Genomic DNA, 14,452 nt, shown 5'->3' with positions numbered 1-14,452 from the left:
ACTTATTCTTTGCAACTGAATAATTCAGTGCCACTCATACCCCAAAGCAATGTTAAGCATGAATCTGTAAAATCAGAGAGAACTCAGAATTCTGCAGTAGTAGAGTTGCAATCAAGCACAAGAAGGCTTCCAGAGCTTTCTAGGGTCCAAGTCTAGCTCATCAAACACCACCGTGCTCACTGAATTGGGATGGCATGGGATGGCAGAGGAGCTCTGGGCTTGGAATCCAGGACCTGGCCTGCAGTGTGGCCTTGGAAGAGATGCTCCTTGTGAGGTCTTCACCTGTGGGAAGATACTGAGACACAAGGCCTTGCGGCAGGAGTGGGGACTATGGGCCACTAGGCTGCTTCTTTTGGTCCACAAGTAATTTCTGTGTATCCTTGGAGCCTCCTTACACATGCCTCCTCTGCACCAGAAGCTGGGAGGGCTATGAGCTTTGGAGAAATATAACGGCATTATTGGCTTTTCAAGATGGTAGTGTAGATGTTATTGAAATACACTTTAAGGTCTGACGTATTCACAGAATCTTAGCTTATTAATAGGAATAGAAATGTTTCAAGAGGTTAAAAGCTGGGTGTGTGCATCTATTGATCATTCCTAAAAACACCTAATTTAGTATGAGCACTTTTTTCTTGCTGTTTTCTCAGCAAAATTTATATTGACTGGAGCAAAGCCACCATTCTGAAGAAATGAAAGCAGCATGATTGTGCCTTTCAAAACATTTCCCTTTGGGAAAACATGCCTATTCTACAAGTTTCTTTGGAGCCAGCAGGACTGAACCACCTATTGCACAAAAGACCCTCAAATGTGATGCCTCCAGTGACTTTGCTGCCCTCACTCCCATGATTACCGTTGGTATTTTATACCAGAAAGAATGGAAGTTGGGTGAGCCTCAAAGCTCCAGGCATGCACCAGCCAAGATAGAAACTCTGCCTGTGTGTCCATCACCAGACTAGTGGACACAGAAAATGTGATAGAGTATTAACAAACCATAAAGGAGAAAATCATGTCGTTTGCAGGACAATGGCTGGAACTGAAAGACAGCATGTTAAGCGCATTAGTCAGGTACAGAAAGACATGGACTGTGTGTTCTGTTTTAATTGTGGAAACAAAAAGTGAAAGCGGACCAGGAAATAGAAGAGACGCTATTATGTCAGCGGAAAGGATATGGGGGAGGGCAAGACTTGACAACTTTCAGAGTGGCCTCCAATATTTGCCACTTCTGGTACAGGGCGGCTATGACTCTCTTACTTGAGTAGACGCTGAGCCTCTAGAGAGGCTTCCAGCAGGAGATGCAGGAAGCAGTGTCCATCCTTCCAGCTCACTGCCCAGGAGGCCCATGTGGTATGGAGATAGGAGCAGGAGAATGCGGGGACATGCGTGAGGACTACACATTAAACCAGCTCAGAACTCCTCCCAGGAAGATCTGGAACCTATCATTTAAGTTTCAGACTTCCAATAAAGCCAACTTGGTTCGGATATGAGAAAGGAGCCATTGGAGAGAAGCATCACGGCATATTGACAGAGATGGAGCAGGAGTTTAGACTATGTCCCGCCTCAGGGAGATGAGGCCTATGTCCAGGCGCTACTAAGCATAAGATACTGACTGGAGTGAGTTAATTGGATTCAGATTATTCTGCAATGGGACTACAGGTCTTGGGTCCTAGAAACTACCCAATTCTTACTCTATTCCTCCTAAGAAAACTGAAACTGTGCTAATATATACCCGCCAGGTAGTTGTAAGAACTAAGAGTTAATGTACATTAAAACACCTCATGCCTGGCACAAGTCAGATTAATCTGACTTTTATTACCAGCCTGCTCTTTTGGCCTCTGTCTGCCCCTGCCCCTGGTACACTGCCCTCTGTGGCCAGGTGAGTCATTTATTGAGTCCTATTATACCATTTCCAGGCCCACTCTGACCACAGTCTTCTTTTCACACAAATTTCTCCCATCCTGAATCCTCCATCCCATTCATCACCTAGGTCTCTGTCATATCCTCAAATTCTCCAAGTCAAAACCTCTCAGTGCAGGTGACTCTTGACCCAACATACGTATAGTACACAAACCACAATGATCAATGCCATGCAGGGCGGAGCACTTCTTAGGTGAGTACACTGTTTTCCTGTCTAAGTATTTGGATATCATTCTCACAACAAGAGATTCCCTCCAAATTCCCGGTCAGTCCTGACATTATTCTCAGACAGCAGTATCTTTACAAAATTACTGTAGAAGTTAGTTCTACCTTAAGAGAAACTGCCACCACTGGGCATTTCCTGAACTGCTCTGACAATATTCTAGTTTCGCTATTCACTCAACTGCTTGTAAACAATCATTGGCATGCACGTTAAAACAGATACAATTTTTAATAATATATATATCATGCTGTGCTCCCTCTGAATTTCTGTATATAACTGTGGCTTATTCAGTGCTTCCTAATTATTTTTTAAATAATTTCATGCAGGCCTGCAGTTCCAGCCCCTCCAGGAGCAAAGGGAATATCTGAATCTACCAGAGCACAAAGTTGGGAGCTGTACTTTGTCAAATGCTCGTGGGGGCCAATGCAGGCAAATGACAGAATAAAGACAACCTAAAGAGCAGAGACAATGTTTGCCAGCTACCCTTCTGATAAAGGATTAGTATCAACAATATATAAAGAGCTCATACAACTTAACACAAAGAAACAAGTAGTCTAATTTTTAAAATAGGTAAATGAGCTGAATAAATACTTCTCAAATGAAGAAACACAAAGAGCTAGGAAATGAATTTTAAAAGTTCAAACATTAGCCACCAAGGAAATGCAAATAAAAATTACACTGAGATGTCATCTGAGTCCCCTTAGAACTACTATTAAAAAGTACCTACAAATGCTGGCAAGGACAAGGAGAAAAGGGAACTCTTACACACTGCTGGTGGGAAGGAAATTTGGTACAGGCTCTATGGAAAACAGTATGGAGGCTGCTCAAAATCTAAAAGCAGGTCTATTATGTGATCTAACTGTCCCTCTCCTAGAAACACATCCAAGGGTAACAGGATCAGCATATGGAAGAGACACAGGCATTCATGTTTAGTGCAGCATTACTCACAATAGCAGAATGAGGATGGCCATCAAAAGATGAGCACTTAGAAAATAAGGTACTATACATACACATGGGAGTATTATTTAGCCACCAAAAAGGTCTAAATCCCATCATTTGCGGAAAAATGCATGAAGAATATTATGCTGAGTGAAACAAGCCAGACACAAAAAGACAAGCACAGCAAGTCCTCTCTCATATATGGAAGCTAAAAATTTGACCTGAGTGGTGATTAATATAGGCTGAGGTGGAGGAGAGTTGGGAATGCAAGTAGGTCAGGTAACAGGTACCAAAACAGAGCCAGCGGGCTCACTATCGTATGTAATGACCTGTGATATTTAATGAAGATCTAGAAGAGAAGAGCTCAATGGCTCCAAACATAAAGAAATAGCATGGAGAAGGTAGTGCCAATTCCTCTGATTTACTCAGTGTATGATATGTGTGGCCAGATGTGGTGATGCATGACTGTAATCCCAGTACTCAGGAGGCTGAGGCAGGAGGATCCCCATGAGTTCCAGGCCAGCCTGGGCCAGAGTAACACCTTGTGTCAAAAAAAAGAAAGGAAGGAAAGAAGGAAGGAAGGAAGGGAGGAAGGAAGGAAGAAAGAAGGGAAAGAAAAAGAAAGAAGATCACACTAAACCATTAACATGTTGAATTAATAGGTGTTAATCAAAAGATTAAATTAAATTTTAAAAGAATGGGAAATTTTATATTCATAGTCATATATAGCTTTCTGATCCAACAGTGAAAACACCTAGGAATGAAAATTTATGAGCTCATTTATGCAAAAAATGACGATTTGCCCTGCATCTTGTCATATGCATATTTTTAGCAAAATTTCACTCTGCCTTAAAATGTTCTAAAGAGTTGTCCGATAATTATGCATACTTGCAAGCACTGTGAGGCACTGGTCTATTGAATTTAGGAACAGGGGGGAAGTTGACACATTGCACAAAAGTTCAATCAGCACACAGCTCACACAAAGTCCAGAATTCCGGGTTGTTGTGTGTGGCTCACCCGACCCTACTGCTGATTCTGTGGACACAGCTACAAGCCAGGGAGGTTATAGATTTGTGAGGGGTTTTCCTGGAGGTGGGAGCAGGGGCCGGGGACAAACAGGGCCCAGGCAGGAGGCTGCAGCTGTGAGAGCCCGGGGCAGCACCGACCACCCCGCCCACGAGCCTCAGAGCTTGGTGCACAGCAGGAACTTAGCACAACACCTACCTCTCACTGATGCAGCTTCCTAGCTGGTATCCAGCAGAGTCCCAGTCAATCTGCATTGAGTTCAGTCATTCATAGAAAATTCTTCAGAATGTCAAGCAAACAGTACTGCAGAGCATGAAATTCACTGGCAAAAAAAAAAAAAAAAAAAAAAAGGTAGATATTTCCAAAAGTAGAATCAGCAGAGCAAATGGCAAACCGTGTGTGTTCTGGGAGGCCGCATGGTGTCAGGTTGAGCTCTGCAGACGCCGGATAATTTTGGATCTCATTTGTTTACAGGGAAAACAAAATGTGTCCTCATTACAGTCCAGGAGCGGGTATTCGAGGCCAGCAGCTATTCGAATTGGGGAAACACACACACACCACAGAGCGTACATGAATACGGAGAGCCAGGCCAAAAGCAAAAGTGAAGACTGAACTGACCCTGCTCAGAGAAGTGGGTGGTCCCCGGACAGCCCCCTCTGAGCTGCTGCCCTGTCCGGGGGCACACACAGAAACGCTCCTTGTGTACATCAAGGCCGTACCTGGAGGCTTCGCCCAACAAGAAGCATGACTGGCATGGTGGCTGAGCGCCGGACACAGAGTAGTTCATGGGGACTGGGGAGGAGGACTGACCCACTCACTGGTCTCAGCAACTGCTGAAGGGCGGGGGAGGCCACGTGTGTGGAGGCAGTGCCCTGGTGGGGATCCCAGCCAGCCAGTGGACCCAGCAGAGCAGATCTCCGCTTGCCGAGCACCCCGGGCCTAGAAACGCTCCCCATTCCAGGCTTTACCGTTCCTCTTTAGTGCGCCCTGGCTGTGGGAGCCGGACAAACACCGCAGAGGATGTTGACGAAGTTCCCTTCAGCACCCTTGGGAAGGAAACAGCCCAGCACTAGAGGCAACACAGACAAGGAACCCCCTCCTGACCAGGACCTTCCCCCATCCTCACCCCAGCCATGCCCTCCCCTCCCGGGTCACCATCCTCGCTGCCCTGCAGCCCAGAGTGAACGTCCTCTCACTGCCGTTGTCTGGCCCGTCTGTGTCCCTTCCTTCTTCTCCAGAAAAGTGGCCGAAACGAACCTGGCCCCCAGCTTCCACAGTCAGAGGCTGCGAGGTCTCCATGCTTACCACGGGCAACATCGGCGAACCTGAGCCCAACAGAAAAGCAGGAAGAAACCGACAGGCAGGCCGCGGGGCCCGCACTGCCGCAGGAACGGCACGTCCTTAGCACACCAGGCGGTCTCCGGGCCTGGGGTCCTCTGTGGGCCCACACTGGCTGGGGTGAAGCCGACTCCCCTCCGGCGGCTGCGTCTCCTCCATGTTCTGCAGCGACGCCTGGTGCCCCCTCGGCCGTAGCTCCCGGACTGCGCCGTCACCCCGCCAGGCTCAGTCCAGCGCCCCGCAAAGCGCCCGGGAGCCAGCACCCGAGAAGAGCTCAGACTCCACCCGGTGGTTCCTAGCGCTGCCTCTTCCTTTTCCGTCCTCGGAGTGAGCCCAACGCCTTCACACTGAGCCGCATCCACACCCCTTACCTTTTGATTTTGAAGCCGGGCAAAATAACAAGACCCTCATTTAAATAAATGGATTATAGGTAGGTAGGTAGATAGATAGATAGACAGACAGACAGACAGACAGACAGACAGACAGATTTTTATCTTGGTACGGGGTTTCACTATGTTGTTGCCTCCCAAAGCTGGCTATGAACTTGCAATCTTCCAGCCTCGGCCTCTCAGAGACCCCCAGTGACCCCTCCCTTTCGTTCATCCTGCTCTCTTCCCACCCTTTGGCTGCCCAGTTCTGCAGCTGAGGCTCACTGGGCAGCAGGGGTGTTGGATCTGAGGTCAAATCCCACCTCGAGGACCTGAAGGAGGGTTCTGACCCGAGAGAGCAGGGGCAGGTGTGGCTCCTTCCCTCTCCGCCCCTCCTGTCTCTTCTGCTCTGTGCCTTCTCCCCGCCCCCACCCAGTGAATCCCTTCTTCCAACGGGCTGTCCTTTCCGCCTATTAACAGAGCACAGGACTGCAAGCGCGGGCTGGGTCTAGCAGCTTCCCTTCCGGCCCCTGGGACCCAAGCACTCTGCATGTGGACAGCAGCGCCTTTCCTGGTTTTCATCAGGACAAAAGCCACAAAGAGAAACACATCTGTGTGCAGCAAAGGAGGGAAGGAGGAAAGACCGATGATGAGAGAGAAGGAAGGAAAAGGGGAGGGAAAAGAACAGAGAAGAGGAAAGGAAAGGAAGAAAAAAAGAAGAGAGGAAGAGAGGAGAAGGAAATCGAAAAGAGAACCCTACTTTGTCTTGAGCAAGATTTTTACTTAGCTCCGACAACATTTCTAGCACACAGTTAAGAATCTAAAAGCGAGCAAACTTGGGCATGACCAGGGAGCACCGGAGCAAGAGCCGCCCGCAGGGACCGAGGACGCAGGGCTCGGCCTCCCCCGCGTCCGCCGCACCCCGCCCACGGAGCGCTGGGTGCACATCAGACACAGGCAGCATCTGTGAGTGAGTAAACATCTTCACGCTGAGATCATCGCACACTCATTCCTGCGAGAACGGAGGCAGACAAATCCCAGAAGCCCTTTAAAAATAACTTCCAGCTAGTTCATCTTCATGCTTCCTATGCAAAGCCAACCAGCACAGTTGGTACAAATAGGTTAATAAAGCCCAGCCAGATGGCCGGCCATTAATTTTGCTGCTTCTCTGCAGCCCTTACAGATTTATCTTTTAAAGTCTTACACTAATCAGAGTGTAAATTCCCTTGGAGCCATTTGCTGTCTTGGTAAGTGAGACAGACCCATGAATTTCTAAGACATCAGACCACATTAGCCGCTGTGGACGTCGCTTCATCCAGTTAGAGGTCATGGAAAGTCTGCTGTCTTCAAAACATCTTCCAAAGGCAGACGGGGACTTGGGCTCCCACTGTGCTGCTGTGTTCTTTCACTAGTTTTGGTCCATCTCACATGGAAAGTGTGGCCATGAGTGTCATGGTGCGCATTTGAGGCTGCAAAAGGAGAAATGAGCTTACGGCCCAGGTGGTGTGGTGAGTTCACACCCAGGTCTCCTGAGGCTGCCCTCCACGGCCTCTGAGCACGAGGGATGATGGAGAACGTGGGACTGAGGACATGAGGGGCCAAGCTGAGCACAGAGATCTCTGCACACCAGGAAAGAAGCACAGAGTCAAGGAGATCGGCCTGTACCACTGTCCTCTGGCTCCGAAGGCAAAGGGAGACAGCACTCCACACGGTGTGGGACCAAAGGCAAACTCAGCCGGAGCTCGCTGCGTTCACATTCACCTCCCAGGAAGGCAAGATGGGAACAGAAGGCAGGGGCAGGTGCAGCGTGGCTGATGCAGCTGCTCCTCAGGAAGGCAAGAGGAAGCACGCACAGAGGCACAGGGGACCCAAAGCTGCCTTGTGATTCCAGGGACACCCGGAGCGTGGCTGTGACACAGCAGGACAGCTGGCTGTGAGCTGAGAGCCCTGAAACCAGGTGGAGGTGGCCAGTGTGACTGGAGGACCAGCTAGGGTGGCGGGTGAAGGGTGACACCAGCCCCAGGAAGCAGAGAGCAGTGTCTGAGAGCGCCCACTGTCAGGAAGGAAGACAGCCCCAGAGGGAACAAAAGTAACTTTCACATTGGAAAAGTGGCTTTAAAATAAGGACTTTTTGAAACTCAGAGATTAAAATAAGAAATGGCATCCACGTTTAAAAAAAAGACACATCCTGAAACAAAAACAATAATGGCTACTTTTAAAAGCGTCAGTAAAAAATTCTGGAGACTAGAGAGAGAGCTCAGTGGAACACTGGCCTGGCCTGCACAGGGACCTGGGTTCAATGCCAGCACTGCGCAACACAAACAAATAAGAGCATTAACAGACAACATATTTTAAAGAATTAGAAAAATTTTTGAAGTTCAGCCAGAATGTAAAGCGACTGAAAAATTTAAAATATGAAAAGTATATAGCAGCCTGGCTTGGTGGTGCATACCTGTAATCCCAGTACTTGGGAGGCTGAGGCAGGAGGATCATTGCAAGTTTGAGACCTTTGAGACCATCCGGGGCCACACAGTGAGCCCAAGGCCAGCCTGAACTGCACAGAGAGACCCTGTTTCAAAAAGACCAAAAAAAAAAAAAGAGAAAAATATAGAGAGAAAATCTGCACATCATTATGCAAATACAAACCATCACTGATATCAAGAAAATGATGAAAGCTATCAAACTGAAAATTGTGGATACCTTCAAAGAAAATAACAATTAGTTTTAAAACTACTATTTTGTCAATGCCAATGGATAACAATGGATTCCAGAAGACGGTATCTCTAGAGAGCTCGGGGATAATACTATTATGTCATAAGCTATCACTTCAAAGTGAGAAGACAGTAGAGATGCCTTTATGACACAAAAATAGGGAAGTCTACCTCCACTCCCTTGGCCATTTCCACATACCTAGAAATTTGACAGTAGGTCTTTTAAAAGGACGAAAATAAGCCTAAGGTCAATTAATGTAATTCAAGGAATACTTCATGGGACAGGTGTGGTGTACACACCTGTAATTCCTACACTTGGGAGGCTGAGACAGGAGTATCACCATGAGTTCAAGGCCAGCCTGGGCTACACAGTGTGTCCAAAGCGAACCTGAAGTACATAGCAAGGCTATTTCTCAGAAAACTTTATGAGCCTAGAAATCAATTAAATTACTTAACTAGTGAACACTTCAAAACTTAGAAAATGAAGCAGTGGCATCCCATGAAGATGGACTAAGTCTTCCTGAGAAACCAGGAGGAGAGGGAAAATTCAGAAGCGGTGGGGAGGGATGATCAAAGCCATTTTCTTTTCAGAAAATCAAAACAAGTAAGAGTAAACTTGAACAGTATTAGAATGTATATTTGAACAATACTAGAACTGTATCAGAAAGCTTAGCGTCTTAAGACACTAAAGAAACCACTAAAGGAGTAAAAATAATTGATAGTTCCTTGGATAGAAATTGTATCCATAGTAGACGCAGTCCATAGTTCCCACATCAGGCAAGAAAAATGAACCAAGGAAAACTAGGTCAGGTCAGGAAAAGAGAGAAGAGAAGATGTTTTTAAAGGGACAGTTAAATGGAAATCGCACCAACCAGGTGACAGCATTTGTAATGCTGTGGTCCCACTGTGATGCCCCCCAAGAGGCACAGGGACAGGGACTGGGGCACGAGGGGGTTCACTTGGTGACATCCCAGCCGGTGCAGTAAGGAAGGGAGGGTGCTGGCCAACAGAGGCACAGCAGAGAGCTGCTCAGCACTTTGGGGCCTGGGCTCATCCCCCAAGGGGGACTGTACCCCCAGGATCAGGACCAACGAGCAACCCAACAGCTCTTCCGATGGAGCAGGTACTGGTGAGATGCCAGGCCCCACGCCACCTCCCTGAGGCTCTGTGGTCTCGATTTTAGGCAGAGTGGCCAGGGTGGGGCACATTTATGCAATCCCTGGAACCCCCCTAAAGCAAGAGAGAGGGTGGTGACCCTGCCTTTCCTGGTGAGATGTCAATCTGCAGGGAACCAGGTGCGAGGGCTCAGGTGGACAGCTGGGGTGGGCAGAGCAGAAACAACAGCTTCTGCCATAGCAGGTGAGGGAGCTGAAGTTGCCTGCAGGTAGAGAGAGGGTTGTATTGGTCTATCTGTCCATCAGCAGAGGAATGGGTGCAGGAAATGTGGGATTTACACACCACGGAGCACTACTCTGCCACAAAGAAGGATAAACTTGAGTCATTTGTGGGAAAATGGATGCACCTTGAGATCATCATGTTAAACGAAATAAATCAGACACACAAGCTTCAGTATTGTATGGTTTCTCTTACATGTGAAACCCAAAGTATAAAAAAAGAGCAACATAACAAGATAAAAAATAGGAAATAGGAAGGTAGATCTTTCTCCAAGGGAAAGGGGATGAAGAGACAGAGGGAGAAAGGACGGGATGAGCCGGGGAGGAAGCTTTGAAGTACTTTCAACTTGTCTTCTAACATAAGTCAACATTTTAAAATCAACATGCTGGGCTGGGCGTGGTGATCTGCACCTGCAATCCCAGCACTCAAGAGGCTGAGACAGGAGAACTGTCACTAGTTCGAGGCTAGCCTGCACTACAAAGAAAGACCCTGTCTCAAAAATAAGTAAATAACAAAATCAATATGCTATATATTTATGACTAAACATACTAATGATGGTCTTTCCATTTAATTGATGTGCCAGCAAAAGTTTCCAACAAGGGATGAAGAATTTTAAATGAAGATATCCTCTTATTTAAAAGTCATATGTACCAGTATATCCATTGGCTTTTTAATAATTAAAATTTAAATGTTCCACTGAAGGACTTTAGGGGAAAGTTTGCAAGATTGTGCATACAAAATGATTGTAATGAGACTGAGAGAGAGAGCAGAAAAGTAAACCTAGGTGAAGGAAAAGGATTCAAGAGTCATGAAGAACAAGAAATCGATTCAATAAATTAGTAACCTAAAAGTCTTTATCACAACACTAAAAGAAGAAATACTTAGGTTTACATAACAAAAGATTTGCTGCATTTCCATGCTGAAAACCACAGAACTCTGAGCTGGGAAAACCAAAGAAAACAGGGGTGAATGAACAGGGGCACCACACCCACTGATTGTCAGTTTTATTTTCTCAATTGCCCCCCAAAAGCTCTATAATTCCCATAAAACCCCAATCAAAATCCTAATAAGAATTTTTGTTGAAATTGAAAAGTTGGTTACAAAACTTATAGGAGAAGGCAAAAGAAGTAAAATAGTCAAAATAATTTTGAAAAAGGCAAAGAGCCAAATTTAGAGACTCACAGACGCCTGGTTTCAGGGCTTGCTCTGCAGTCGTGATAAACTAGCCAGGGTAGTGGTGTTAGTGAGGAACAGAGACACAAATGCATGCAGGAGAACAGGGAGTAAAGTGAATAATGTTGCACAGCTGATTTAATTTAGTGAGGAAAAGCATACACTTTGCAACACATGGTGCTGGAACAACCGGACATTCGTGTGCAAATAAATAACAAACTTTTCTGCCTTGCTCCATTTACAACTACAAACTCAAAATTTAAATAGAAACTGTAAAATTCCTATTAGAAAGCATAAGAGAAAACATTTGTTACCTTAATTTAAGCAAAGATTTCTTAGACAAACACAAAAACATGAAATTTTTTAAAAGAAATGAATAAACTGGAGTTCACTGACAATGAAACCTCTTCTTTGAAGGACTTTCTATAACCTGGCAGGAAAGACTTTCAAAGAGCATGTGTACCAAGGAACTTCCATAAAAAAGATTTAAAGAAGTCTCAAATCTCAATTTTTAAAAGAAAAACTCATTAAAAATTGGAAAAACTTTTCCAACAAAATATCTGGATGGAAAATAAACACATTAGTCATTAAAAACATGTGAATTAAAACCACAGCAAGAAACCTTTAAACATTTGTTAGAAGAGCTAATGTTTAATAAACAAAATAATTTTTTAAACTAACAATATTCAGTGTTGGCAGGGATGCCAAACAACTGGAATTCTCATACATAGGTAGGAAAATGCAAAAAATTTACAGTCACTTTAGAAAAGAGTCCGGCAGTTTCTCATAGAGTTAACCATGCATTAACCTTATAGTAAGCCCACTTCTAGTGATTTATCCAAGTGAAATAAAAACTAGTGTCCACAAGATGCATAAAATGACCCAAATGCTCTTCAGTTGGTGAATGGATAAACAAACGTTGGTCCCTCCCCAAAACTGAAAACTACTCAAAAACAAAATAAAGTAAAATAAAATAACCACTAGCACATGCGTCTCTTGTGGGTGAATCTCAAGTGTATTATGCTAATAGACAGAAACCAAACTCAAAAAGTATAGCCCCATAACCCCATTTCCATGACATTCTGTGAGATCACAGAAAAGACAGAATCATAGTGAAAGAAGGGAGGCTGGTGATTGCAGGGCTGGGGACATATTTTGGGGGAATCCTCCATATCTAAACCATAGCACTGGTTTTTTACTGTGTTTTTATTTTTTTATTTTTTTGGGTTTTTTTTCCGGTACCAAGAATCAAACTCATGATGTCACGCTTGCCAGGCAGGCACTGTGCCACTGAGCTAAATCCCCAGCCCCGTGACTGTGTTTTTAAAAACTGACAAAGTTGTCAGTAAATTATGTTTAATCAGTTATTTGATTTAGAAGTACTTTTGTATTTTATGATATACAATAAAACAAAATTACAATGAAATGAAGAATAATAATACACAGTGTATTGTATTTTCAAAGTAGTTATGCAGAGACAAAAAGATTCCTACAAAGAAGATATAAACAGAATAGCACAAAACTTTCTTTTCAGTTAACTAAGAGAAACTAGCAGTGTAAATAAAGTGAGTTAGCATATATATTAAAATTTTGTGATGCAGTGGAATCAGGAATTTAAGGAATTATTTGACCTTCATACTTCCTACTTATCTGCCTTCTATTTTGCTCTTTATTTATGTACAGAGTATATTTTTATTTTCTCATATAAGAGAAACCATGCGATATTTAAGCTGTGTGTCTGACTTATTTCATTTTACGTGTTCTCAATTGCATCCATTCACTTAGGAATGCTTCAAACATATCCTTCTTAAGGGCAGAGTGGTACTCCACTGTGTATAAAAACCCACTTTCCTTATCCATTCTTCTGTTGATAGACATCCAGGCTGTTATGGTTTGTGTCTGGATGTCTCCCCAAAGCCTCATGCAGTCATGGGGTTGAGCTTCTAGAGTTTGTGATTGATCCTCTTTACGATGCTGGGATTATGGGTGAGTGCTACACACCCCCTGAGGTGGGAAGCCTGCATACAATATAAGGGAGAGAAGGAGGCTCGCTTCTGCTCCTCCTTTTTGTTCTTTCTGCTTTTGCTGTTTTCTGCCACCATAAACTATTGCCCTCTGCCATGTGCCACCCTGCCTTGGAGACAGCTGAGTATGAACTAAAACCTCCACAAACTGCGAGCTAAATATACCTTTCCTTTCTTAATTCTTGGTATCAGGTATTTTGTCTCAGCAACAAGAGAAAAGTAACCAAGACACAAGCTATTTCCAAGATCTAGCTATTACAAACTGTGCTGTTGTATATGCATGTATCCCTATAATATAACTTTAACTCTTTGGGGAAGATACCTAGAGAGGGATAGCTGGGTCAAATAGAATTTCTAGTTTTAGTGTTTGAGGATTCTCCACAATGATCTCCCATAGTGGTTGTACTAGTTCACATTCTCACCAGCAACATAGAAGGGTTTCTTTTCCCCACAGCCTCACCAGCATTTGTTACTGTTAGATTTCTTGATGACAGCCATTTTTCCTGGGATAAGACAGTATCTCATTTTCATTTTAATTTCCATTTCTCAGTGACATTGAACATTTTTCATATTTTATCAGTCATTTGTATTTATTCTTCTGAGAAGTGCCTTACTAATTTTGGTTGCCATTTTTTGATTAAGTCTTCTATGTTTGGAAGTCTAAAACTTTCTGAACGGAACCCCAGTGTCGCAAGAAATAAATACTGACTCAACAAATACAATCATATCAAACTGAAAAGCTTCTATACAGCAGAGAAAACAACCAACAAAGTAAAGAGACAGCTATTCCTCAGACAGAATACTAACATCTAGAAGATATAAAGAATTCAAAACATTAAAAGTACTTGATAATTTTCTTACTTTGAGCATAAACACAAAAGGACATATGTTCCCCAATTAGAGTACAAATGTGCAGACTCCTTAAGAAGCACAATCAATTCACCTGTGAACGGAGTTTGCAGATAGGAATTTCCAAGTTCAAGGACAGTTCTTACAGCAGGCTGAGGGAGGCAGACCCAAAAGAAACAAGGTCAGGAAGGGTGGAAGGGTGGTGACTCTCCTCTGGGCACCCAGCAGGAAAGGTGCTAGTGATGACGCAGTCTTCTTGGGCTGTCCTTTGTTGGAAACCCTAGCAGAAAAATCTGTAATAACTGCTCAGTGACTCAAAGAAGGACAGTGAATCTAAGAGATTCCAAACCTTTCCGTGCTGGTTCCTTTTCATAATACACTTAATTAAATTCTAAAAATATCATCAGATCCTAGTGGGAGTCAGCTCTACAGAGACATCTATAGTAGAGCTGGCCTGGTAAGTTGCAAGCTCTCAAAAAATTGAATCTTTCA

The sequence above is a fragment of the Chinchilla lanigera genome, unplaced genomic scaffold (assembly GCF_000276665.1).
Source record: "Chinchilla lanigera isolate Chin_1 unplaced genomic scaffold, ChiLan1.0 scaffold00103, whole genome shotgun sequence".
NCBI classification, from domain to species: Eukaryota; Metazoa; Chordata; class Mammalia; order Rodentia; family Chinchillidae; genus Chinchilla; species Chinchilla lanigera.
This window is presented reverse-complemented; position numbering follows the sequence as displayed.